At 36.5% G+C, this 24,794-nt stretch overlaps 1 pseudogene; it reads right to left on the bottom strand.

The window, feature by feature from the left end:
- LOC127440574 (zinc finger protein 850-like) overlaps positions 1-23,979 on the bottom strand; it is a 57,899-nt pseudogene extending 33,920 nt beyond the window's left edge.
- Positions 23,980-24,794: the final 815 nt, after the last annotated feature.

The following is a 24,794-nucleotide window of genomic DNA, read 5'->3' as shown; positions in this document are numbered from 1 at the left end:
TACAATGGCAGTTTATGATGACCAACTCTTCAAGCTTCAAAAGGACGCAAAAGAATAATTCAGAAGTCTAACAAATTGTTCCATGAGGCTCATGATTGTTATGAAAGCATACAGTGAGGTTTTGGTGAGAAACAAACTGAAATCTAATGTATTATTTAGTGAAACTATTGACCAACCGTTGTTCTCCTCTGCGCATTCATGAGACTTAATGAGAGTAACATTTCACGCAGCCCCCCGCTCGTGAGATGGGGCGTTCAAGCGAAAACACGTTTTATCTAAAAAGCGTCTGCCACAGTGATACTAAAGAACAGAACACAGCTGCACACAGACCAGAGAACTGAACTTACTAACCATGTCTGAAGAATTTGTAGTCGAAGAATAGATGCATTTCTAATCAGAATGGAGAAAAGGTGACAGAAATTTCCACCTCCTCCATCTCTCGATTTGATTGAGTACTCCGTTTCAAACAAATGAGGCTTGGCATAGAAATGCATCTATTTTCGACAACAAAGTCAGACATGTTTAGTAAGGTTTGGTTTGTGTGCAGCTGTGTTGTGTTCTGTTGTTTCTAACACTGTGGCGGACCTATTTTTAGATAAACACCAAAGGTTTTTGTTCACACCAAACCTCACTGTATGTTTTCAGAACAATCATGAGCCTCATGGAATAATTTATTAGACTTCTGAATTATACTTAAGCATCCTTTTGAAGTTTGAAAACATGGTCAACATAAACTGCCACTATATGACGTCACTGAGAGCAAAATTTCTTTCACCATTTCTGCCTTTGTGTTAAGAAAATAAAGTCATATGGGGTTATAACAACACAGGGGTGAGTGATATGGGGGGGGAACCCAGAACATTCCTTAACCCGTGGGTGCTAATTACGTCGATCGCGATCGACTGGTGGATCGCAAGACAACCACTGGTCGATCTTGTTAACAGGTCAAATGGTAAAGGGAGTAGAGAGTGAAACTACTCAAATAATGGAATTCTTAAAAATCACTTCTTATTTCCTAATTTCTCCCATGCGGGTGGATTTCCAAAACATAGAATGGCAGGAGAAAACTCATTCATATTTCTAAGGACAGCTCTACCTGATTGATTAAGGTTACGATAAGGGGTAGGGCTATAGTTTCACCGAACAATCAGGTAACGCTTTCCTGATAAATAATACTGAATTGTCCAATCAGGTATGGCTTTCCTCGTGAATGTAAATGACTCTTCCCCTGCCATCCTACGTTTTGAAAACATGCACTGTCTGATAGACGGCTTTTTTTTGTGTGCGTGTTGTGAGAGCGCTCACGTAACGCGAACACGCGCCTGTGTGATGGTCAAAAAATGCCTGTCTTCGCGAGGTATTGATAGAAACACAGTCAATTATGACTGAAGCATAAACACCGGGACAAAAAAGATAGACCTGCCACTGTCTATGTCATTAATATTAACAACAATAACAAGAAAACCACTTATTGCTCTTGGCTGGATAACTTGTATTATCTTGTATTAATGTATTATCATCATATAGTGAAGACCTGTAATCCATGAGAATGGAAGAATGTTTACTTTAATACTTGATACTGCTGTTAGAAATGTTTTGCACTATTTTCTTAATTTGTTTCTTTGTTCTTATTTTATTACAGACTTTTTCCTTGTCTTGAATAATTACTTGAACTTGAAACCACGTTTTCCCAATTAACAAATTAGTCATTATTAGTTTTTGCATCGAGAATCATCAAATTTCACTGGTATTGGTTCCGACTACTGAAATGTTGGCACTGTGACAACACTACCTACAATACTCAAATTGTGCATGCTAGATCTTACTGTGATACCATTATGAAAAAGTAGATCTCATGCTATAAAAATGTGAGCACCTCTGGTTTAACCTGACCACATAGCTGCATTCAAATTAAGAAATTATGAATAAATTAATTCTGTCAATTTGTTGAATGCGAAATTACATAAATGTGGTATTGTTAAATATATATAAATATATATATATATATATATATATATATATATATATATATATATATATATATTTATATTAATTATAATTAAATCAAAATTATACTTCCATAATAATTTCTTAATTTTTTATTTGGTTCCAAAAATAATGATGAAAAGTGGGCTGAGACCCGATCACAAAGTGGACAAAAAAAAAAAAAGGTACACAGTGAACGGGTACAGATGTGAAGATGTTCTTTTTATGTTGCACTTTATTTTTTAAGAGGTCTTAAGTGTGAACACCCTTTCTTGAACAGGATTGGCAGTAGAGCATGTCTAACCATGACTTCATTTTGGTCAAAAGGAAATTTTCTTTTTAATGTTCATAATCATATCGCAGTTCAAATCGCAATTCCAATATTTTTTTAAATAACCACAATTACATTTTTTCTCCAAAAATCATTCAGCCACAATAGAAAGAATATTTGGCCTACCTAATAAAGATGGAATTTAAAAGAGAAAAAAAGGTATTTTTTTAACTAAGCTTTGAAGGTGAACATTTTTTTTTTTTTTAATTTGTACATGAGCGTGAGAAAATAGTCTTGAAATTGTGAACTATTCCTTAAATATTATTCAATCTGGTAGATTACCAACACACACACACACACACACTGCTTATTTAGATGCACTTTGGTATGACATTTTCTCTGTCAGAATAAGACTTTATTGGTTACAATACGTTATTTTACTGCCATGATGCTCTACACAGTGATTAATAAATAATTTAAAATAGACACCCACCTCTTTGTCCATCAGTATCTTCACTTTTTATTGTGTATGGTTGTGTAACACTGATGTCTTCACTCTCTTCTTTAATAAACTCCATCTTTACAGCAGTTTGTCTCACAGATCTCAGTCGTTTCACCTGGAGATTTTCCTTTTTTTTCTGTAAATTTGTCACGTTTTAAGGTGTTGGGAGTAATCAATAAAAAGAAAATGTCAAGTTAATCACTCTGTTCATCATGTATGGATTCGCTTTACACATTATAAATGTTGCGCCATTTATGAGATCACTATCTATCATCACTTCACATAAATCATTACAATATTATATTCGGTAATAATCTACATGTATCTTATTACTAACTCAAAATGATCTCAGTGATATTGTCATGTTGTTGGAGCACTTAAACCCTTGGAACGTTTCGGATCGTTTTTTAAATCACAAATACTGAAGCGCTAACCTTTCATTAGCCGAGAACAGCATCCGGCACAGCTCTTATGACGTCAGAACACAACGCGTCGAAAACACTCAATACAAGTATTTGATTATGCTTAATTAAAAAATACAAGTAGGCTATTCTACAACCTCTTAAACGTATAATGGCAAGAATAAGAAATATTTTACGACAATGCTTTTCTTCTTTATTGTTTTTGTTGTATTTAATGTATTACCAAATTATACTTTGATTTAATGTGATATTTTGAAATTATATTTATATTTAGATCCTCCATTCCTATTTAAAAAGACAAAATAAAAGTTTTTTAGATTTATGTTATGTATATCATTTATTAGTTTTGAAGAATGTTCTGTTTGGCTTTGATGAACATTTAAAAAACAAAACAGAAAAGCAATGTTATTGTATCAATCTTTTATCACTTTTAGCAAAGGTGCAAATATACTCATGCAAATTAAGTCACATGTCCTGGCATTTTTTAATGAAACCAGGCAGTAAAACTATCTTTGCATCTTTAAAAAAGCTTAATGTTTTTTTTTTCTTTTTTTAAATAATAATCTTTGTGCCTCTAAGATTTTAATTGGATCTTTATTAGTTATTATTGCATTCTCACTCTTTTTTCAAACCGCCTGGCTTTTGTTTCATTGTTATTTATATCATTGGATGGTTCCTTCACATTTAGTTGTAATTGAAAAAAATTAATAATATTAAAATAAAAATAAGAGGAAAGTGGTGATTTTTGTTTTTTATTTTAAGCCATTTTGAGATTTTATATATATATATATATACAGGTGCATCTCAATAAATTAGAATGTCGTGGAAAAGTTCATTTATTTCAGTAATTCAACTCAAATTGTGAAACTCGTGTATTAAATAAATTCAGTGCACACAGACTGAAGTAGTTTAAGTCTTTGGTTCTTTTAATTGTGATGATTTTGGCTCACATTTAACAAAAACCCACCAATTCACTATCTCAACAAATTAGAATACATCATAAGACCAATAAAAAAAACATTTTTAGTGAATTGTTGGCCTTCTGGAAAGTATGTTCATTTACTGTATATGTACTCAGTACTTGGTAGGGGCTCCTTTTGCTTTAATTACTGCCTCAGTTCGGCGTGGCATGGAGGTGATCAGTTTGTGGCACTGCTGAGGTGGTATGGAAGCCCAGGTTTCTTTGACAGTGGCCTTCAGCTCATCTGCATTTTTTGGTCTCTTGTTTCTCATTTTCCTCTTGACAATACCCCATAGATTCTCTATGGGGTTCAGGTCTAGTGAGTTTGCTGGCCAGTCAAGCACACCAACACCATGGTCATTTAACCAACTTTTGGTGCTTTTGGCAGTGTGGGCAGGTGCCAAATCCTGCTGGAAAATGAAATCAGCATCTTTAGAAAGCTGGTCAGCAGAAGGAAGCATGAAGTGCTTCAAAATTTCTTGGTAAACGGGTGCAGTGACTTTGGTTTTCAAAAAACACAATGGACCAACACCAGCAGATGACATTGCACCCCAAATCATCACAGACTGTGGAAACTTAACACTGGACTTCAAGCAACTTGGGCTATGAGCTTCTCCACCCTTCCTCCAGACTCTAGGACCTTGGTTTCCAAATGAAATACAAAACTTGCTCTCATCTGAAAAGAGGACTTTGGACCACTGGGCAACAGTCCAGTTCTTCTTCTCCTTAGCCCAGGTAAGACGCCTCTGACGTTGTCTGTGTTTCAGGAGTGGCTTAACAAGAGGAATACGACAACTGTAGCCAAATTCCTTGACACGTCTGTGTGTGGTGGCTCTTGATGCCTTGACCCCAGCCTCAGTCCATTCCTTGTGAAGTTCACCCAAATTCTTGAATCGATTTTGCTTGACAATCCTCATAAGGCTGCGGTTCTCTAGGTTGGTTGTGCATCTTTTTCTTCCACACTTTTTCCTTCCACTCAACTTTCTGTTAACATGCTTGGATACAGCACTCTGTGAACAGCCAGCTTCTTTGGCAATGAATGTTTGTGGCTTACCCTCCTTGTGAAGGGTGTCAATGATTGTCTTCTGGACAACTGTCAGATCAGCAGTCTTCCCCATGATTGTGTAGCCTAGTGAACCAAACTGAGAGACCATTTTGAAGGCTCAGGAAACCTTTGCAGGTGTTTTGAGTTGATTAGCTGATTGGCATGTCACCTTATTCTAATTTTTTGAGATAGTGAATTGGTGGGTTTTTGTTAAATGTGAGCCAAAATCATCACAACTACTTCAGTTTGTGTGCATTGAATTTATTTAATACACGAGTTTCACAATTTGAGTTGAATTACTGAAATAAATGAACTTTTCCACGACATTCTAATTTATTGAGATGCACCTGTGTGCATATATATATATATATATATATATATATATTGGTCTAAAAACCAAATTTTGAACAGCAAAGAATGTGAGGTAAACACGTTTGGTCTGAGCTGTGATTGGTATTATGGATGTGTCTACGTCATTAGTTTCTGAGCGCACATATTCATGAGAAGCTTCCACAGAAGCGTCATGTTTTGTAACCCCTACAAAAATTTACCATGATGACATGAAGTTTCTGCCAAAAATACTTTAGTTATTACAGGTATTGTTACTATAATAAAACTGAGGTAATTTGGTACTAGTTAGTCAAAAGACTTGAGATTAGATTAAAACAATTATGTAACAGTTTGAAGGTGATACCAGATTACCAAATTTAAAATTCACAGTAGGCCTTGTATAATAACTGGATGAATATGGTATTTTGGCAAAAACTCTGGTCACCATGAGTGTCAGAGTAAATAATTCTTATGAATAACAATTTGAACAGAACAGATAAGATCAATCAGTTTCAAGCTGACCATTCATCTTCATACTGTACTGTTGTAATCAGTAGAGTGATCATTTGAAAGCAACTCACTTACCCTACTTTGTTAGACAGTATGCATTTTTTCTGTATTCACAATACATAATTTTTTTTCCCTCCCCAATTTGGAATGCCCAATTCCCAATGTGCTCAAAGTCCTCGTGGCTGCGTAGTGGCTGGCCTCAATCCGGGTGGCGGAGGACGAATCCCAGTTGCCTCCACATCTGAGACAGTCAATCCGCGCATCTCATCAAGTGGCTTGTTGAACACGTTACCGCGGAGACATAGTGCGTGTGGAGGCTTCACACTATTCTCTGCGGCATCCACACACAACTTACCACGCGCCCCACCGAGAGCGAGAACCACATTATAGTGAACACGAGGAGGTTAACCCATGTGACTCTACCCACCCTAGCAACCGGGCCAATTGGTTGCTTAGGAAGCCTGACTGGAGTCACTCAGCACGCCCTGGATTCAAACTTGCAACTCCAGGTGTGGTAGTCAGCGTCTTCACTTGCTGAGCTTCCCCGGCCCCGTTACATCAATTCTTATACATCTTAACTTTTCAACTGTTCAAAAAACTGCTTTTCATCGAATGACAATTTCTGTGGCTTCCTCTCGAGGTGTGGGTGCTGTGTGTGGAGATGTTGTATAATGCATTTTGGCCACTCCTCGCTCTATCTGTTAATTTTTTTAAAACAGAGAAAAACAGATCCATCTCTGAATTTCTTGTCTTTCAGTATTAAACCGGCACGGATCAGTGTCTGCCAGCAGCAGCTCATTAATCACTTGACCGTCGGGACTCCCTACTGAGTTAATGGTTCCAGCTAGTGCTGGGTTAGAGACCACCTTAGTCGAGTCCGAGTCAAGTCCAAGTCTTTAAACAATCAAGTCCGAGTCCAAAAAGGTCCGAATTGGACTCAAGATCAAGTCCATAACAGGCCAAGTCCAAATGAATATGTTCAAAAATCTGAATTAAAATTGTAACCATAAACTCAGCATCAATATTTTAAGCTTATTTTACACTTCACAACTAAGAAAAACAATTTGTCAATATAAATGCAAAAAACAAATGATTAGTATCCTGCTGAACAAACTTTAGGTGTATGAAGACAAAACTGTCCTTCAACACAATTCTTATTGTGTTCTGTTGACATTTCAGTTATTTGTTGCTTTTCCCCTCCACTCAAACATACACCAAAGAAAATTAAAGCTGTTAGTCATTACATTATTATCATTAGTCATTATTATTATTTCGAATTTTAATTTAGTTTTTATTTCTACTTCATTTTCAATTTGTCCATCCAATTCAAAGTAAATGTCTCTGATATGCAGTGGCGATTTCTCAGGGCCAGCAAAGCCTTCTCTACTGGCGTAACATGCCTAATAAATTAATATTTTTTCATCCTTTCATTCTCATTGACCTTTTTGCCTATGTATTTTCAAACACTTTCCACTCCTAATTAATCTACAAACGAATAGCAAAAAACAGAATTTCAGAATTTATTCCTCAATGCTTTTAAGCAAAGTGTGACAACTGTTTCACAAATCGTATGCCCGAAGCCGAAGCAGCGTGTGAGTCTGAGCTCCACCCCGTCAGGCCTTCAGAATTTCCACAGAATCCCTCAACAGTGTAAGTGAATAGGCATCTAAAGTCAGATAGTCAGATTCATCAGCCAATCAGATTGATTTATTTGTTCTTGGTGGGTGTGGTCTTTAGGATATGTCCCAGTCCAGGCCTTCTAGTTGGCCTTGAGTGACGCAATCACGCTTTAAGTGATGTACGTAATTTGAAAGTGAAGAGCACGAGATCTTGCTGACGAGACGGCTGTCATCACTGCTGTTATTGCCTTTGAGAAAGAGATCTTTATGGATTTAAAAACCTGAGCTGATCTGCATGATCGAGCGATCGATTAATTAAACAGGAAAGGAGCACTGATTTTCACTTCAAGTAAATTGGTAAGTGCTTTTTGCATTGTTATAGCAACATCAGGAGTTTTCTAAGTGTAAATTAGTCTGCTTGAGCATTCAGTGTCGGATCCAGTTTTGAAAAGTAACCATGTACCCTGACAAAACAAAATGTATTGCAAGCTAAATTTAAATCGCAAATATTATTAGAGAGCTTTTTCTTGGTATTTGACCTCCTTTGTTCTGGCTTTCGTGCGTGGACGTGTTTTTAAATTAGTCTGCTTGAGCATTCAGTGTCGGATCAAGTTTTGAAAAGTAACCGTGTACCCTTAAGAATTTATTGCAAGCAAAATGTAAATATTATTAGAGAGCTTTTTCTTGGTATTAGACCTCCTTGGTTCTGGCTTCCGTGCGTGGATGTGTTTTTAAAATGTCAATTGGTATTATTAGTTGACTGCCACGTAATGTATGATAAATGGTGTCTTATTCATTGTGAAACTGTGTTTCCTTAATGGCATGAATCGCACTGAAGGCCTAGTCTTAAAATGCACAGGCCATGGCTGCTGATATGTAGTAAATTAGATTTTGTCTCGATATAGTCAGCATTTTCAGTTAGAAATGACTTTGCGTAGTAAGCGTGAGTCTGATAAAACGTGTTCTATTTAATAATTTGCAGAGTTGGGGAACATGCTTTTTAAAGTGTACTTGCATCTATTGATTTGGATGAGGGTGGCAGAGCACGATGTGGCGATCTCTTTCCCCGCACACACATACAGCACGGGCGAGAGAGTTAAAAAAGTACTTTGAAAGTGTGAGCGCTGCTGCTTTCAGACAGAATAATCACACGTAAAGACATATGCTTGTGAAAACTGATGCGCAGTATCAAATACAGAGTGTATGATAGTATTAACTGTAGAGAGCACATCATAATGAAGACAAAGACAAATCCTGGACATTTAGAGGCAATTTTGAAATACCGGCCAGACGCTTTTTTCAGGTCTGAAAAAGAGGACATGTCTGGAGAAAAGAGGATGTACGGTCACCCTAAGTTACATTATTCTTTTGTTTTTTTGTTTGTTTTTCATTGCATCACAAATGCCATGGACTCGGAAAAAAATCCCAAGTCCGAAAGGCTCGAGTCCAAGTAAAGTCAGAGTAAAAATGCATCCGAGTCCGTCACAAGTCAAAGTCCATTATAATTGGACTTGTGACACGGACTCAAGTCCAAACTCAAGTACCCCAACTCTAGTTCCAGCAAAGTGAAAAAGGATCCAACATGACGGAGAAATTTGTTCTGTTGACAGGACTGATTCTTATGTTCTTCTCAAGTGGCAACTGGGCTTCCTTTACTGAAGAACTGGCAAGAAGTAATCTGAACGTTTTCATCAGTGGTGGCAGCAGCTGAATGGCCGTGTGCACTGTGCGTAACAAGAGCACTCCAACTGACCTGAGAAACATTTATTCTCAGAATATTTCCTCAATCGTGAAGTGTGTCTGGTATTTCTGTTGGCGAATGAATAATTATTTTGAGTCGGTTCTTTTCAGTGAATTGGCCAAACGGGCTTGCAAAATTGTCTGAATCGATTTGTGATTCAGTACAATTTGTTTGGAGTCTCACACTGAATAATTTGGAGCGGTTTCTCACACAGTAAAACAGTATCGAGATATTTACGAACACATAGCAAACAGTTCTGAATACAGTGGAAATGTACTTAAATCAACTTAAAAGGTTGCTTATTGAGAGGTAACTTTGAGAAACTTCAGATAGTGCTGTGTCATGTGAACAAGGGGCTGTTCAAACCGAACGTCTTTTTGCGTCCACTCGTGCTGTTTTTCAATCATTTCCATACAAACATGTTCTAGATGGATATCTTTTGACAACTGCGTCACATTTCACTGTGTTTTAGCATCTCTCATGGGAGCGCTGCATTTGTAGACACCGTGGCTACTAAAAAGAACTTCTTCAACTGATAAAAACATGTCTCGAGCAGTGGCGGCCTGTGCATTTTAAGTCTAGTCCTTCAGTGCGATTCATGCCATTAAGAAAACATAGTTTCACAATGAATAAGACACCATTTATCATACATTACGTGGCAGTCAACTAATAATACCAATTGACATTTTAAAAACATCTCTAATAATATTTAAATTTTGCTTGCAATAAATTTTGTTTCTTAAGGGTACACGGTTACTTTTCAAAACTTGATCCGACACTGAATGCTCAAGCAGACTAATTTAAACTTAGAAAACTCCTGATGTTGCTATAACAATGCAAAAAGCACTTACCAATTTACTTGAAGTGAAAATCAGTGCTCCTTTCCTGTTTAATTAATCAATCGCTCGGTCATGCAGATCAGCTCAGGTTTTTAAATCCATAAGGATCTCTTTCTCAACAGCAATAACAGCAGTGATGACAGCCGTCTCGTCAGCAAGATCTCGCGCTCTTCACTTTCAAATTATGTACATCACTTAAAGCGTGATTGCAGTGTTGAGGGATTCTGCAGAAATTCTGAAGGCCTGACGGAGTGGAGCTTAGACTCACATGGTGATTCGGCAAAGGAGCATGCGATTTGTGAAACAGCCGATACATTTTGCTTATAAGCATCGAGGGATTAATTCTGATTGGATAAACTTTTTTTGCTATTCGTTTGTAGATGAATTAGGAGTGGTAAGCGATTGAGAATACATAGGCAAAAAGGTGAATGAGAATGAAAGGATGACCAAATATTTATTTATTAGGCATGTAAGGCCAGCAGAGAAGGCTTTGCTTCAAGACAACTGCATTCTGCTCTATTCGTTGTGGTGCGTTTTGCTTTTTTAGCTCGAGTACATGTTTGTTCTGAATGGTTACTGGAAGAAATGTTTAGCCAGTAGTTACATGAACGCTACTCATGCTTCTCTCAAAGTCACCAGAATTGAATGCTTTGGTGTTGTTTCTGCAAACAAATGCAATGCCCCCGGATCCCCCTAGATATAAGGTTGTATTAGGCAGATTACTGTGCGTAACCTCAGAAGAAATCCTGCAGGCTACTTGGTTTTCATCACACTCAGCTGCACATCATCACAAATGCTAATTGTAATCTATAGTGATTGTCATCAAGCATTTTTCCCCACTAAAATGACTGATAAAATCAGAAAGTGCATGCACAACAGTCTTTTTATCTAACATAATTTCTTCACTGAAAGCTGCATATGGACATTAAGCTAAATTCTCATTGGTCAGTTTTCTTTACAGTTCGAGGAAGTAAACAAAATCTGACTGCTCTTCGTAAAAGAAACCTTTAGATTGTCGCCACATGAGCAGCACCTGACAGCAACCTTTGCTGATACCATAGAAAGATGCTATTTCTCTGCGGTGTGATATCATCATTAGAGAAGAGTTGAGACATATAGCATTCAGTCCCGGTTAGTTCAATGAAACTGTCAAACGATAGCATGAACTGCCTGGAAAAGCAGACTAAATGGAGTGCATTAGCAATTATAGTTACTCTGAGGAAATAAAACTCATTTTAATAATGGCATATTTGTCACAACCCATAGTTGAAAGAAATGATGAGACAAAACAATGGACATGATTCACTGAGTATTGTTTCATTTCTAAATAACTGGCACCAGTTAATATGAATGCAGCATCGAGCAAAAACAAAAATGTATAATATGAATCCCATTTGTTTCCTGTACATTAAAAAAGGTCCCTTAATAACCTCAATATCTAGTAACTATACACATTATACACATTTAGTAGCTTTGGATAAAAGACAAACGCTGGAATACTACAGTGAAAGAGTTATCATTTTCATAGCACACATTCATAAATTGGCCACTTCCATTATGAGTGCCTCACTGTAACAATTTTTTTGCTTTGTTTAAAGAAAAGAATGGACAAGTGAAAATTTATTTTTGTGGTAAATCAACAAGGTGCATTTTACCGAGTGGGGGATTTGGAGGCAGCGGAGGCCGATTTCCCTGTCTATGCTTTTGATTTCCCCGCTTCTGGCCATTCATTTTTATCTCCAGAGGGGATATGTTTTATCTGTTTCTAGTCAGACTGAATGCATTTACCATGTCCAACAGTAGATGGTGCTATTAAGTAAAACCCCATTTGGACGCGATTCGTTTTCCGGACAATTGTCTGACTTGAATTATTACGTCTGTTGTTTATTTTCGATTCGCAAAGGATAAGGGATGTCTGTAGAGATCCCAGAGATGGGTGCACTGTAAAAAAAAATTCCTGTTAAATTTACAGTAAAAAAAACTGGCAGCTGTGGTTGCCAGAAATTCACGGTAAAAATTACGGTAACCACGTTTCAGGCTTTACAGGATGTCATATTTATGCCTGTATATTTTATGGTGCACTACCGTTGTTTATATGATTAAATAATAAACTTGATACATTAACCTTCTGAAAATGTAAAAATCTGCTTTTTACTTTATAATGTATTTTAATCACCATAGTAACTACAGAAGAGTGCATGATGACATGAAGTTGATCAATAGAGGCTCTTCCAAGATCAATGACCAATAAACATGTAGAGACAGTGCTCAGTGTCACTCACACAAACACTAAACACCATCAGCGTAACACATGTGAAATTAAAATAATGCAGTAAACATTAACTAAACTACATCAGATATAACACAGAACACCCCAATGTACGTAACTGATATTAAAAATAAGAAACATAACTATTCCCATAAAATATAATGAACTGGGTCACGCAGGGAGTTCTGGGAATGCCCGATTATTGTTTTTGTTTTTTTACTGTAATTTTAACAATAATTTACTGTAAAAAGTACATGCACTCTCTTGTTAAACATAATATAAATTTTTACTGTTAATTATACCGAAAATCATACTTTTTACTTAAAAAAAAAAATTCTACAAAATTTTACCGTAAAACTATGTATTGTCTTTTTAAATATATTTGTACAAATTTTCCGTATATTTTAAGGTAACTTCCCATTAAACAATTAACATATTTTTACTGTAGCATTAAGTCGTTTATCTGTAAAATTATGAAAAAAATTTACAGTGCGTAAACTCACTGCATTTACACACCAACGTCACATGTAAATAACCCATCAGAAAATGTATAGCTGTGCTGATTATCAAGAAATATTAATAATGAACATATGCTGTAGTCTATCTGGATTAGAAAAAAAAAATATTGGAATACCTACCTGAATAATACAATACAACTGGTGATATTAGCAAGCCTGTATTCCTAATGACCCTCCGGAAAATATGCTCCGAAACGAGAGGCTGCAGTGTCCGAACAACACATTTGTTATTTGTTAGCTAATGTTAGCCCTGCAGCAAAATATCTGACAGTTATTCTAATGCCTCCTGTTAAAGTAAATTGTCAATACAGTTAATTATTTTGATTAAATTACATTCTGTTAAAATAATTATTTTCTGTGGTTTTAGTCTACAGTTTAAGAATTTGAGACTTCTTTTTATATGAATTACACCGTCATCTAAATTTCTACATTAAAATTTCAAAGATGACGTTCTCATTGACATGTCCTCTCCCTCTGATTTAGTTGACGCATCCTGGTGATCAATATTATGTCACAAATGCTGTTGATTGACTTAACTTGCATTGAACCTGGAATATTCCTTTAAAGGGATAATTCACACAAAAAAATTATTCCCTCATCATTTATACGAAGATAACGAAGATTTTCAGAAGAATATTTCAGCTCTGTAGGTCCATACAATGCAAGTGAATGGTGACCAGAATTTTGAAGCTCCAAAAAGGAAACATAAAAGTAATCCATTAGACTCCAGTGTTTAAATCCATATCTTCAGAAGCGATATGATAGGTGTTAGTGTTGTCAAAAATACTGGTACTTCGGTACCAAGTTGGTACTAAAATAAAAAAAGATGTAACCAGTGTTTCTACAGTACTGGTAGTATCGAGCACCAACTCAATTCGTCTTACTGAAACACAACTGCTTTCAAATGCTCACACGCTTATTTGAGCGTGTGCTCTGTTACTCCTTTTACACTGAAATGGACAATTCATCAAATTAAAATCGTGAAATATCCTAGTGTGATTATTAAACCATGAAATGCTGCAATCTTAGTCTGAATGAGCTGCATGAGCTTTAAATGAATGTGTAAAGCAGACCGCTCATACACTGAAAACTCCACAGACTATGAGAATCATTTGTGTTGTATGAGAGATGACAGAGCACTAATCCACTCCGAAGCGTTATTTTTATATAATTGATCAAATTCAATTACAGCATTTGCACTTTAACGATCACACTGAGCCATGTAGCGAACAGTTTATCCGGAGAGATTAAACTTCAGTCAAAAATACATGTCAAAATAAAAGCACGATTCATAATAAAAGCTAAACGCCTGAAATTGAACAAATTGCAACAGAAATATATTATAACTGTATAGTAAAATGTAATCCTCATTGTAGAAATAATTATATAATAATAAATAATGATTAATGAATAATGATTGTAATAATAGTAAAAATTAAACAATATATCACAAGCAAGAGTGCTTTTGTACTGAATAAATGTTTGTTAAAAAAAATGCAATGGTATATTGATAAGTATTTGTTAAAAGTTTTTAAAAGTTTAAGGACTTTTTTTATTAGACACCATTTTGATAATAAAATAAAATGAAACTTTAAAACATGGAATTTTGGAAAAATAATAAAAAATTAAAAAAAATTAAAAAAGGGAAAAGGGGATTTGGGGAAAAAATAAATCAGACTTCAGTAGGGCCCTGCTTACAAACAAACAAGTGCTAGAAACACTTGAAGGAATCATATATATCTTTTAATTTATTATTTACATTGAAATTTAACTTTAGGTTAAAGGAGTGTGTTCAATAGCACATTATCATATTAGAAATGTTTTCTGTGGTATCGAAATTTGTATCGAGAACAGTGAAATTTTACTGTATCGGTACCGACTACTTAAATTTAGGTACCGTTACAACAATAGGTGTGTGTGGGTGAGAAACAGATCAATATTTAGTCCTTTTTTACTTTAAATCTCCACTTTAACTTTTACCTTCAGATGTGAAAGTCAAACTAAACTAACATGATCACACGGAAGATTGGCTCACACAGAAGATTGGCATGTTGTTTCCGATAGTTCCGGTACACTAGGATCGGCGACATTATGCCGACTCACGGACCACCGTCATGTCCTCACAGACATGTCTGCATCGGCTCCAATTTAATAGTTTTCCCCTGTGGCACACCAGGAAGCATGTCATATCTGGATGCGCATCACGTCGGCGGAGAACACCGTGGATCGAATCCCGTCGTGACCAGGGAGTGATCACATAATCAGTGATGGCCGTGCTAAGGGCGTTGCATTTTCATATCTAACATTACATTTTTCCTACACTAATGGTTAAGGTTAGGTATAGGTTTGGGTTGTAGACTTTATGAAACAGGCATTCCTCACATGTGCCTGTACAGCAGAAAACAACTCGCTTCTTACAATTACAATCCTTACAAGGACTTACAATTTTGATCTGTTTCTCACCCACACCTATTATATCACTTCTGACGAAATGGATTTAACCACTGGAATTGTATGGATTACTTTTATGATGCGTTTATGTGCTTTTTGGAGCTTCTAATTCTGGTCTCCATTCACTTGAATTGTATGGACCTACAGAGCTGAAATATTCTTCTAAAAATCTTTGTTTGTGTTCAGCAGATGAAAGAAAGTCATACACATCTGGGATGGCATGAGGGTGAGTAAATGATGAGAGAATTTTCATTTCTGGGTGAACTAACCCTTTCAATGTTGGTCTTTTCATTCAAATACGCCCTCGGAAAACTTGAAACATGATGAACAAGACGCATGGACTACTTTTATGACACTTTTGGGTGCTTTTTTTTTTAGCATTAATCACTGCTATTGTAAGGGAATCCGCAATCACGACATGCTTTTGTGTTCAATGCAAAGAAAGTCATGTGGGTTTGAAAAAACATGAGGACGAGTAAAAATGGCAGACTTTTCATTTTTGGCTAAATTATTCCTTTAAATATTCTTAATGATCTCATTGCAATTGTTAAGGACATGGATGAATATAAAATGAACATTTAGTTAATTAAATACTATGTTTGTCCCCAACATATATGTTGACCTCCATTTGCTTTCTTGAATAAGCACAAACTTCTTCACTACAGGTAAATTTGCCCATTTGGGAGAAATTCCCGCTTCCGCTACACCTTAATATCACACTATTTACTAGTAACACTTGGATATATAAAAAAAATGAACTTCACTTTTTGTGACTACTTTGAACAATGTTTCTTTATATGAGCCAGAAGATAGATTGATGTGCTGAAATTCATCCCACATGAAGGGCAGTTGTATGATGTCTCTCCAGTATGCACACTTTCTTGTGTTTTCTGTTTTTCTGAAGCAGTGAAACTCTTCCCACTATGTGAACTCTTGTCAGGTTTTTTGCCATGACGGATTATTTGGTACCGTTTCAAGCAGTTTGCCCTGTTAACAGCACTGAAAATGGTATGCATTCTCTGGTGTGATTTTAAATGGCAGAGCATTTTAAAACTCTTTCCACACAAAAAACACAAATAGGGTCTTCCAACTGCGTGATTCTTCATGTGTATCTTTAAGTGTGATGGCAAACTAAATTTTTTACCACACTGATCACAATTAAATGGCCTTTGCGTAGAGTGAATACGCAGATGATTTTTGAAATTGTTCATCTCTACAAACCTCTTCCCACACTCAGTACACTCTGTCTCTCCAGAATGAATTTTCAAATGACTTTTCAGGTCTCTTCGATATGTGAAACTCTTCCTACACTGAGGACATTTGTAAGGCTTCTCTCCAGTGTGAAGTCTGATGTGGACCTTAAGGTTTCCTTTGTGAGCGAAACTCTTTCCACACTGAGTGCATGTGAAAGGCTTCTCTTCAGTGTGAAGTCTCATGTGAATCTCAAGGTTTCCTTTTTGTGTGAAACTCTTTCCACACTGATGGCATGTGAAAGGCTTCTCTTCAGTGTGAAGTTTCATGTGAATCTTGAGATTTTTATTTAATTTGAAACTCTTGCCACACTGGTCGCACGGGAAAGGTTTCTCTTCTGTATGAATTATCGCATGCCGGTTAAGGTGTTCCATGTCTGTGAAACTTTTTCCACACTCATGACATATAAAACAGTTCTCTCTAGTGTGAATTTTCATGTGGCAATTAAGGCTTGCTTTTTGAGTGAAACTCTTTCCACACTGATTGCATGTGAAAGGCTTCTCTCCCGAGTGAGTTCTGATGTGATGCCTAAGGTTTCCTTGATGTGTGAATCTCTTTCCACACTGTTTGCAGGTAAAAGGGCTTTCTCCAGTGTGAGTTCTCATATGACTTTTAAGGTTTCCTTTTTGTGTGAATTTCTTTCCACACTGTTTGCAGGTAAAAGGGCTTTCTCCAGTGTGAATTCTCATGTGACTTTTAAGGTTTCCTTTTTGTTTGAAACCCTTTCCACACTGTTGGCAGGTGAAAGGCTTCTCTCCAGTGTGAACTCTCATGTGGATCTCAAGAGTTCCTTTACGTATAAAACTCTTTCCACAAAGAAGGCAGGTGAAAGAAATTTGAGTTCTTTTTTGTGAGTTTTCAGTCTGTGAGCCACTAAAAGATTTTTCACTAGTTATGAAATCATCAGGTTTCTGATATTGATTTTTCTCCTCCACTTCATTTAATTCTTGACTTTCCTCTGTCAGCTCCTCCAGATCTAAAATAAACATATTTATGTGTCAAATCAATTCAAGACCAACACCCTGTCTACAACAGACGCGAGCAGCGTGGAGCGACAAAAGCATGCTCTGTTCTATTTTGCGCTGCAAGTGCTTCTGGATAAAAATAGACCATGATGGAAATTTTGCAGCAAATCAAAGTAACTTCCTCTTCTTGGTCTATAAATATGGATTGAAATTTATCACAATTCAATTAACACATCAAATACAATATGAATAAAATATTATTTTATCAGTAAACAGTTTTTATCACATGTAATTTATGCACCAAACACAATACTGACATTTAAAAAAGGGAAATTGTAAAACTTTTTTCACTGGGTCTCAAGAACTTATGGTAGGATGACATCATAATAACTTATAATGTAAAATAATGAGATTTTTATAATGACAGAGCAGGCTGCATATATGAATATACACAGAAATATTAGTTCACACATGAAATATTTCTTATAAAAAGTATGTCAGAATTTTTAAAGCTCTCTGATTTATTTATTTATTTATTTTGTGGTGGTGGGCATGAATAGAATGTAATGGTGATTGAGAGATATACCTCAAAAGCCTGTTGTATCATATTTAATACACATAGATTTCAACATGATTTTTCAATAAATAATATACAACATTTTAACCAAGCACAAGTTGCTTACATTCAGCAAATACTCATTTTAAAATATCAGTAACAATATAATAATTTCTGTCATTTTTACTTTATTAAAATCAGCATTTATTTATTTTTTTTTTTAAATGACTGCTTTAAAATATTTTTCCATCAAGAAATGCCCATAAATGACCAGGTGTCAGCAGACATCTAGTACATTGCAGACAACAGGATTTTCTGCAAAGTTTTGATTATGTCTGTGATGCACAGGTGGTCTCAGACGAGAAGGCAACTAGGATTCGTCCTCCGCCACCCGGATTGAGGCGAATCACTACGCGACCACAAGGACTTAAAAGCACATTGGGAATTGGGCATTCCAAATTAGTGAGGAAAAAAAACAACAAAAAAAACGAAACGTGGCACTCATGCGCTGTGAGAAAAAAAAAATATGTCTAGCGCATATTTACAACAAAAAAGCATATACAGACGGAAAAATAGACATAGTCACTACAGAAAGTGATTTAGTTTGTGTATCATAGAAAATATACAGTTGAAGTCAGAAGTTTACATACACCTTAGCCAAATACATTTCAACTCAGTATTTCACCATTCCTGACATTTAATCTTAGAAAACATTCCCTGTCTTAGGTCAGTTAGGATCACTACTTTATTTTAAGAATGTGAAATGTCAAATAATAGTAGAGAGAATGATTTATTTCAGCTTTTATTTCTTTCATCACAGTGGCTTCTTCCTTGCTGAGCAGCCTTTCAGGTTATGTTGATATAGGACTTGTTTTACTGTGGATATAGGTACTTGTCTACCTGTTTCCTCCAGCATCTTCACAAGGTCCTTTGCTGTTGTTCTGGGATTGATTTGCACTTTCTGCACCAAACTATGATCATCTCTAGGAGACAGAATGTGTCTCCTTCCTGAGCAGTATTATGGCTGCGTGGTCCCATGGTGTTTATACTTGCATACTATTTTTTGTACAGATGAACGTGGTACCTTCAGGCATTTGGAAATTGCTCCCAAGGATGAACCAGACTTGTGGAGGTCCACAATTTTTTTCTGAGGTCTTGGCTGATTTCTTTTGATTTTCCCATGATGTCAAGCAAAGAGGCACTAAGTTTGAAGGCAGGCCTTAAAATACATGCACAGATACACCTCCAATTGACACCAATTAGTCAATTAGCCTATCAGAAGCTAATTGGCTAATTGCCTAAAGGCTTGATATCATTTTCTGGAATTTTCCAAGCTGCTTAAAGGCATAGTTAACTTAGTGAATGTAAACTTCTGACCCACTGGAATTGTGATATAGTCAATTAAAAGTGAAACAATCTGACTGTAAACAATTGTTGGAAAAATTACTCATGTCATGCACAAAGTATATGTCCTAAACGACTTGCCAAATCTATAGTTTGCTAATATGAAATCTGTGAAGTAGTTAAATAAAAGATTTGAGCAACTTTGACAAAGGCCAAATTGTTATGGCCAGACGACTGGGTCAGAGCATCTCTGAAACGTCAAGGCTTGTGGAGAGCTCCCGGTCAGCAGTGATGAGTATCTACCGACAGTGGTCCAAGGAGGGGCAAACCACAAACCGGTGACAGGGTGTTGGGCACCCAAGGCTCATCGATGCGCAAGGGCAACAAAGGCTATCCGTCTGGTCCGAGCCGACAGAAGGTCTACTGTGGCACAAGTCACATACATTTTTATTGATGGTTATGGGAGGAATGTGTCACAACACAAAGTGCATCGTACCCTGCTGCGTATGGGACTGCATAGCTGCAGACCAGTCAGAGTGTCCTTGATGACCCTTGTCCACAGTCGAAAGTGCCTACAATTGGCATGCGAGGGTCAGAACTGGACATTGGAGCAGTGGAAGAAGGTTGCCTGGTCCGCTGAGTTACATTTTCTTTTACATCATGTGGAAGGCTGTGTACGTGTGCACCGTTTACCTGGGGAAATTATGGCACCAGGATGCACTGTGTGAAGACGACAAGCCGGTGGAGGGAGTGTGATGCTCTGCTGGGAAACCCTTGGTCCGGCCATTTATGTGGACGTCAATTTGACACGTGCCACCTACCTAAACATCGTTGCAGACCAGCTACACCCCTTCATGGCAATGGTATTCCCTGATGGCAAGTGGCCTCTTTCAGCAGGATAATGCGCCCTGCCACACCGCACACATTGTTCGGGAATGGTTTGAGGAACATGATGAAGTGTTCGAGGTGTTGACATGGCCTCCAAATTCCCCAGATCTCAATTCGATTGAGCATCTGTGGGATGTGCTGGACTAACAAATCCGATCCACGGCAGCTCCACCTCCCAGCTTATAGTACTTGAAGGATCTGCTGCTAATGTCTTGGTGCCAGATACCACAGGACAACTTAAGTGGTCTTGTAGAGTTCACGCCTCGGCGGGTTGGCACTATTTTGGTGGCACGCAGAGGACCAACAGCTTATTAGGCAGGTGGTCATAATGTTTTGGCTCATCAGGGTATTGTTCACATTTTATAATACATTTCTTGAATAACATTAAAAAGCATTATTGCATTAGCCAACACTGCTAAACATATTATTTGTTAAATTGTAAAAATATATACCGTAGTTATGAATGTCATGAAAGTTTGATTAATATATTTTCACTAATCAGGGCTCTACATTAACACTTGTCCAGGACAAGTGGATTTTTGAAGGGGCAAGTGAAAGAGAATTTTACTTGCCAGACCAGAGAAGTAGCCTAATTAAAACATAAAAAAAATAATAAAACAAAATGGGCAATATTCGTGACACAGCATAGACCTGGGCCACTTATTAAAAAAGTTAATATTCTTAGGGATGCACTAAAATTTAATTTCTCAACCTGGAACCGCTTGCTAATTCATTAAAAGCTTCTCATCTTAAAATAGGTCTGCTATTTAAGGTTTGATGGATGTAACATGAAACATAAATGTGCCTATATTACAGATAAATGCTGATTTAAATGAGAAACAAATAGTAATGCACTTGCATATATTATGGTGCCAATTTACATAGGTGTTTACAGTAATCCTGCTGATACTCACAGAGAGAATATTGAACAGCTGTAATAATTCATTAAACCAAAATAAGGTGATAAACTGCATGTAATGAATATTAAACAACAAAACGCACAAAACAAACCCTAATCTCTGTATACATGGTATATTATTAGTGCCGGCAGCCAGACTGCGAGTGCAGCGGCGGTTTGTGTGTGTTTTGAATGTGCATGCTTGTGCTTATGCGTGTCTCATTCACAGATGCTTACTACAGTGATCATTTGTGACAGTTCCACTGTATAACTTATTAAATGTGCCATTTTATGTTGTGCTTGGACTTGTTTTAATCCCAATACTGCGATGTAAATAACAATGTGCTATTTTCCACATTCTGTTTATGTTTCATGAATTATTAAGTGAAAAAAGCCCCCAAGTAACAATCATACATATTTTTGTCGCATTTCATTTATTGCCACATGAAACAAACAGAATATGGGAAATTCCATCGTTACTTACAGATGACTAAAACCAGCCCCAAAACAACGTAACAAGGTGCAGAAATGTTGAAATAATCCTCACGGAGCAATATAAGCTTCGCTCTCACTCACAAAGACACGCTGTTTATGCGCACGCGCACCGTCGCTTGAGACCGCCCGAGTCTCTGCCTGAAGAAAAGACGCCGCAGGCAGTCAGAGAATTTCAGCCACAAGTAAATAAACCGTAACAAATTATCGGCTAAAATATCGGTGACAATTCCATTATCGGGGCAATAATAATATTTAGATATTCCCGGTTATCGGCCACCGATATATCGTGCATCCCTACATATTCGTATTTAGCTGTTGAAAAAAATTTATAGGGCCTGAAATTCAGCACAGGATTGCACACAATTTAAATGATTCCCACATGTTCTATGTTCGAAATGCGGGGAATTCCCGCTCTACATTATTCACTAACACTTAGCTGAGAATCAGTAAACTAATCCATACAGATGAACAAATCAAATCAATAATATTGTCTCCGTATAAATCTGCAATTCCAGGATCTGCGCGAATACATCAGCTCTCCCGCATCCGACTCTCTCTCTCTCTCTCTCTCATGCAGCAGCTCATTGAACACTTGCTGAATTTAGTGTGAACATGCGCAGTGAGGAAATGCATTTCGTCGCAGAATTGCCAACTTAAGATGTTACAGATCTAAAACCTGTTAATTAGATATAAGAATGGCGTTGTACCGCGTCTCTGTAACCGAGTGATGCACTAAAACTATAGCTCCTGTTTATTATCATCAAAGCTGTCAACGCTGCAAGCTCGCAAATGTTGAAGCGATCTAGTTTTGCCACCTTTCACACCGTGGCGCTCCCTCATAAGTCATAACCTCTTTCTAGAGCTCCATTTCACGTTCACAGGTATTTTCTCTGCCATGTAAGTCAATCAATTTTAATTTGTAATAATATACATAAATAATAATAATATAGAAATATAAATTATATACTGTTAATAATTTACAGCACATAGTATGAAAATATATTATATCTGTCTTTAATCTACATATTATATAAGCAAGGTTCTCTCTTAGGTTCTCTCTTGAGACTCAAAGCTCACGCAGGTTGAGGACACGCAACAGGAACGAGCATACTGATAATGGCAAGCAACAAGCCTTACACCGTAAGTTGATCAGCTAATGTATACGTTTGCAATGTTTTTATTGTTTGCAAATTATAAACCAGCTCATGTGGATTTTTTATAACTCTGTCAATGTTAGCTAGATGTATTGCTGGCTTCCATGGCTGCCTGTGTTTGCCCACTAACTTGTTTCTAATCTGGCAACCTGGGGTGTCAAAATACTATTGGTGAGTGGATCACACAGGCCAAAACACAAACAGAAATTCCAGCCCAGAACGGACAATTCAAAGTAGAATATACTAGCTGTAGCATTGTTTTCGGAGAAGCCAGTATTTCAATTTAGCATGTTAAGTTCCTAAATCTCTTATAACATATTATGATCATTTTATGCTTTAGTACAGTAAATATTTTACATACTGCACCTTTAATTTTCCTCAGCAATCATTGGAGCTGTTTGTATGCAGCATCACACAAAAGCAGAAAAAACTCAGTTTCATGGGAGTGTAGGCTACACAGTTTCAGAGATATATTTTAAAAATACAATTCTTAAGGGGTAAAACTTTTTAATGAGGAAAAAGTACTGAGTACACCTTTAATAAAAAATAAAATATTGACACCAACCTCTTTGTTCATCAGTATCTTCACTTCTTATTCTGCATGTTTCTGGATAACTCGTGTCTTCATATATAAACTCCATCTTTACAGAAGTTTGTCACAAAGATCCCAGATGATCCACCATTTCTTTGTCACTTTTAAGATGTTAGGAATAAAATGAAAAAGAAATGCAAAGTAAAATCACTCTGTTCCTCAAGTGCGTGAGAGAACAACTATTAGCACTTCACGTAAATCACTGTATTACATCCAGTAATATTCAACATTAATTTCAGGTTACCATGCTATTTGAGCACATTAGTAAACACTTAAAACAAGTATTGAACGTTTTGTATAGTTTTAAACACCTTCAACGAAAAGACAAACCTGTCCACAGCCGAATCACAACTGACTAAAGAGAGCAGTGGCGCAGCCAGTTTGACGTCACAACATCGGACAATCAAAATAAAAGTCACAAAATGGTTAAAGAATTATAAAACACAATTGAAACATGTAATCAGAGAGTGGAATGCTTTATTTGATCAAATGATGCCAGCTGGGAATATAGAAACTATCATCAGTGCCATTGCTTTGGAAACTTAAAAAAATAATAAAATAACTTTTAAAAATATAAGGCCCTAAAAAGTCTTAACTATCATAAAAAGTCATTTCATAAATTTAATTCCACGGAGTTCTAAAGTTTGTTGATAGAAAGATAGGACACGCCCAAAATGTCTGTTTGACATTTCATACTCTTCCACCCTACTGATTCCGTTGCTGCACTACATTCCTGAGCTATTGCACTATTTAAATTTGCTGGACTTTCCTATCATCTTTGGTATTTTTATTTTATTTACTTGATTTATTTTATCTTATTTATTGTTCTATAGTATCGTAAGGAGAGTCGCAAACCTAATTTCGTTGTACCTGTGCAATAATAATTGTATTTATACAATGACAATAAAGATATTCTCTTCTATTCTAAACCTGCACACTTTTGCTGTCCAATGGTCAGAATTAATCATAGTATGGGAACAGATTGGGAAAAGCTAACATTGATTTCAAAATAACTAGTGATTTATTTGTATAAAATTACTTTAAGGTGCACTCAGTGATTGTTTGAAGTATGTTGAAGTGACTTACATTGGCTTACACTGACCCCTAGTGGCCTGGATGCAGCATCATTGAAACGCTATAGTTTTCACTTAACAGTGCCATAATAGAAATGTATTATACACAGTAAA

Source organism: Myxocyprinus asiaticus, chromosome 5 (assembly GCF_019703515.2).
Source record: "Myxocyprinus asiaticus isolate MX2 ecotype Aquarium Trade chromosome 5, UBuf_Myxa_2, whole genome shotgun sequence".
NCBI lineage: Eukaryota > Metazoa > Chordata > Actinopteri > Cypriniformes > Catostomidae > Myxocyprinus > Myxocyprinus asiaticus.
This window is presented reverse-complemented; position numbering and strand designations above follow the sequence as displayed.